The sequence below is a fragment of the Abrus precatorius genome, unplaced genomic scaffold (genome assembly GCF_003935025.1).
Source record: "Abrus precatorius isolate BTA unplaced genomic scaffold, Abrus_2018 Scaffold0, whole genome shotgun sequence".
Classification (NCBI taxonomy): Eukaryota; Viridiplantae; Streptophyta; class Magnoliopsida; order Fabales; family Fabaceae; genus Abrus; species Abrus precatorius.
Genome location: NW_020874290.1, coordinates 1,294,840 through 1,299,753, shown reverse-complemented (window position 1 = coordinate 1,299,753; position 4,914 = coordinate 1,294,840). Strand labels below are relative to the sequence as shown.

The 4,914-nt window shown below is 32.6% G+C and overlaps 1 non-coding gene across 1 annotated transcript; it reads left to right on the top strand.

Annotated features, from left to right (window-relative positions):
- TRNAR-UCU lies at positions 1 to 72 on the top strand. The gene has a single exon. It is a non-coding gene; the product is annotated as a tRNA-Arg (tRNA).
- The last annotated feature ends 4,842 nt before the right edge of the window (positions 73 to 4,914 follow it).

Genomic DNA, 4,914 nt, shown 5'->3' with positions numbered 1-4,914 from the left:
GCGTCCATTGTCTAATGGATAGGACAGAGGTCTTCTAAACCTTAGGTATAGGTTCAAATCCTATTGGACGCAAATAATTTGCCTATATATTTCCTTTTATTTCCGTATTTCTAAAAATAGAATATCTTGAATGATTTGAACTGAGCAAGAGCCACTAAAACTTTCTTTAGAAGAATAACTTATCTTATATATATATACAATTTATGCTTTATCCCTTTCTATATATAAATCTTTAATAATCATGAATTTCTTATTATTTTATTATTTATTTTATATTCGAATTAATATAATATTATTAATTATATTCAAATTAAAAGAAAAGATTTTAAAAGATAATAATTAGAAAATTGGTTAGTTATTAATCAATTTTTTTCTACTTGTTCTTGGAGTAAAAAGAGTTCCATCTGTTCTTGAATAACTTCCTTCAAAAGGGCTTCCGCTTCCCCAGTGAATGTCTTGGTAGAAGATATTATTTCTTTGAATTGGGGTTTATTCATTTTTAAGTAAGCACGTAACTCAACAAGAAATTTCCTTACCTGTCCAATTTCTAATGAATCAAGATAACCATTCGTTCCGGTATAAATAGTTATTATCTGTTCTTCTACAGTGAGAGGGGCTGATTGGGATTGTTTAAGCAACTCGCGCAATCGTTGACCTCTTGCCAATTGATTTTGAGTAGCTTTATCAAGATCAGACGCGAATTGTGCAAAAGCTTCTAATTCTGCGAATTGTGCCAATTCCAATTTTAATTTACCAGCTACTTGTTTCATGGCTTTAATTTGAGCCGCCGATCCAACTCTGGAAACGGAAATACCGACATTAATTGCCGGTCTGATTCCAGCATTGAATAAATCGGCGGATAAGAATATTTGGCCATCTGTAATAGAAATTACATTAGTAGGAATATAAGCTGAAACATCTCCCGATTGTGTTTCAACTATTGGTAAAGCAGTCATACTTCCTTCGCCTAGTTGAGAACTTGATTTAGCGGCTCTTTCCAAAAGACGCGAATGCAAATAAAAAACATCCCCTGGATAGGCTTCGCGACCTGGGGGTCTTCGTAATAGAAGAGACATTTGGCGATAAGCCTGTGCTTGTTTGGAGGGATCATCATAAATGATTAAAGTGTGACGTTCGCGGTACATAAAATATTCAGCCAGAGCTGCTCCTGTATAAGGGGCGAGGTATTGTAATGTAGCTGGAGAATCTGCTGTTTCAGCTACTATAATAGTGTATTCCATTGCTCCTCTTTCTTGTAAAGTAGTCACCACTTGAGCCACAGAAGATGCTTTTTGACCAACAGCTACATAAACACATATTACATTTTGTCCCTGTTGATTGAGAATTGTATCTGTAGCTACTGCTGTTTTACCCGTTTGTCTATCTCCAATAATTAATTCTCGTTGGCCACGACCTATGGGGATCATCGAATCAATAGCAATAAGTCCTGTTTGAAGAGGCTCATATACGGAACGTCTCGAAATAATACCGGGAGCGGGAGATTCGATTAATCGAGATTCCGAAGCTGAAATTTCTCCTCGACCGTCAATAGGTTTAGCCAAGGCATTTATAACACGACCCAAATAAGCCTCACTTACTGGTATCTGAGCAATTCTTCCTGTTGCTTTTACCGAACTTCCCTCTTGTATCATCAAACCATCACCCATTAATACAACACCAACATTTTTTGATTCCAAATTCAAAGCAATGCCTATAGTACCCTCTTCAAATTCCACTAATTCACCCGCCATTACTTCATCAAGACCATAAATACGAGCAATACCGTCGCCTACTTGAAGTACGGTACCAGTATTTACAATTTTTACTTCGGTATTATATTGCTCAATACGTTCACGGATAATTTTACTAATTTCATCTGCACGAATGGTTACCATGAATATTTCTTAATTTTTTTTTAGAAGAAAAAAATAATGCCTATACTCTATACTATAGTAGATATTATAGTAGAAGGACTAATCACTTATTTTTTTCTTTCATCGTCCCAAACATGCCAATATTAGCATTGACAGTACGTAAATGTAACTCGTTATTCAAGCAACTATTCAGAGTTTCAAGAGCTCCCTGTAAGGCTTGTTGTAAAACCCGTTGTCGGACTTGATTAATCACCCTTTGTTGTTCAAAATAAATGGTTTCATTTTTGTAATTTTCTAATTGTTCCAAAGTCGTATAAATTGAATTAATTAAATTTAATTTTTCTCGTTCTATCTCAGAATAGCCATTCACTCGAAACCGATCTGCTTCCGTTTCGACTTTCCTTAAGCGGGCCTGGGCTTTTTCCAGCTGTTGAACAGCTCTTTCCCGTAGTTCTTCTGAATTTCGAATAGTTCTTAAGATTCTCTGTTTTCGATTATCTAATAAATCATTTAATGAAAGTAGATTCTCTTTCCATTCATTTCAAAATGTCTATGATCTCTTCCCGAACCAAACATGAATCTTTCGATTCATTTGGCTCTCACACTCAATTACTTATGTTATGGGAAATTTTCTTATCTTTTTTTATGTAATGAGCCTATCCTCTCTTCTCTATTTATAAAAAAAAAGATTGAAAAAATATTTAAAACGATTACCAATACAAGACCAGAATATTCGGAGGACTCTTCTGACCAAAAAAATAATTGTCAGCAAAGTTGTTTTTTTTCTTCAAATCCAAAGAATTCTTATAAATTTATACATAGGTCATCGATTCCGCATTGTATAAATGGAGGGTGAAATTGAACGTTTTTACAATTTTTCACCGTAAAGAGGGTTCAAGCTGTTTTATCGACATGAGTGTTCTATATCGAAAAATTGTAAAAATTTTTTTGAAATCATTTCATTTCTGTATTAACATAGTGGTAGAAAGAGTACTACACTGCGTCTAGACTTCAAATTGTTTACTTTAACCATGGTAATGTCCAAAATTTTGGGTTAATAGAGAATCAAAGTGGATTTACTAATGAATCGCGAAATTGCTATGGTTCTTAAATATTTTTTTTTTTTTCAAAAAAAATAAAATTTATTGAGAAGTAAATTCGCGGGATTATGCACATTTTCTTAGTATATACGAAAAAAAAGTGCAATTGGTTGGACAATACTATTCTTATGAAATTAACAAACTCGCACAACTCCTTTCCAAAAAAAAACCAATTACATCCTTAGCACTCGACTCTAAGATATTAATTGGATTTGTTTGGCATAAAATATCGGTATTAAACCCGAAACTTCCGGCGGATCGCCCAGGTTACCACAAGGTAGAAGGAAGATGGGAATTTACCGGTTTTTACTTATTGTTTCAGTATTGGATCTCATCATCCTATATGTATTGTGTGCATAGACTAATACGTCCTTCTACGAATTCCCTAATTTTTTTTAATTTTTTAGTGAATTCATTTTGTTATAAGTGGAATATATTGTGTTTACTTATTGTAATTTATAATCCAAAAAAAAGGATCAATCGCACCTTACATCTTACATAAAGGAAAGTTTCATAAATTAGATATGTTTAGTTATCAAGTACGTAAGTAAATAAGATAATGCATGAATTAGTCAGATATAAATATTCATTTAATAATCAATGAAAGTATTCTATGTGGAATACATATACTTAATATATATATATCTTTTATAGATATGTATAATTATTATATATATCATTATTTGGAAATTGATCAATCAATTGGAGGAATTCCCTATAAGAATGATACTTTTAGTAGAGATGAATACCACTGTCCTTATGTCAACTTACATAAATCTCTTATAGTTGTTTTTAAACAGCTCTTTCGATAATTTATAATAACTAAAAAGGGGGGCTAAAAAAGAGAAGAAAGAGAACAAACTCCAGATTGATAATTTCTAGATATATATCTTCGACACAAGCAAGTGAAAGATCAGCGCAAAAGCAAGCCACGTAAGAAGGATATATATATAACTTCACTTTTATTTTAAGATTTCATCAACTTAAACAAGTAGATTTCGCAGCAAAATAAAGCGCTTACATTGCTACAATCCAATTCATAAATTGTTGAAGCATCTCCTATAAATAGACAGGTACTAACATATATAGATACCCCGTATATTATCCCTGGCCTTCTGGTTTGTGTCGACCAATTCCCTTCTACAGTGCTTGCCGCTCAGCACGTGAGCTGTCCAACCCCAGGTCCATAAAGTAGAAGCATTAGCCCGACGGACCAACCCGCAGCAAGTACGGAAGCGCAGAATTCAGTGACTCTCATGATCAAGTTCTCCTTCGCTACTCCCCATATCAAAAATAAATTAATAAAAAGAAAAGCAAATAGTACATGAATATAATCAACCAATTTGAAATCTTATGACCTATTAATCTACTCATCACACAGAGATATATCCAGTTGAAATTAATTAAAGAACTTCCAGAATTGAACATAACAATAGATTAGTTGCAATCTATCCAAATTAGTTCGATATAGTTCATTTTTCCTTTTCTAGTCCACGTGAGTTTTTTTTGTGAGACTCCATAAAACAATTTTAGTATTTTGATCTACCACTAAGATTTGACAGACTCTTCTTTGATTATTCGTCTTTTTTTTTTTGAATTCTCTTATAGTCATATTTCAAATTATAGATGAAACGAGAAGGACTTTGTTTTTTTAATCCCTATCGAATGACAGTAGTTAGCAGGCATTTTATTTAGTTTTTTAGATATATTAATGTGTAGTTTTTTTTAATAACCGTATTACTAGTTTAGTTAATATAGGTAAACGTATAGATAATTGATAATATTTATCATACAATATACTACTGTATATTGCTTTCCTGCCAGCGCCTAAACAAATTATTTGTGTTTTGTTCAATCAATATGTCGCAAAGATTCACATTTATTGAAATCTCATAAAAAAAAAAAGAAGGGAGTTGTTTTAGTACCTTATGATTGGATAT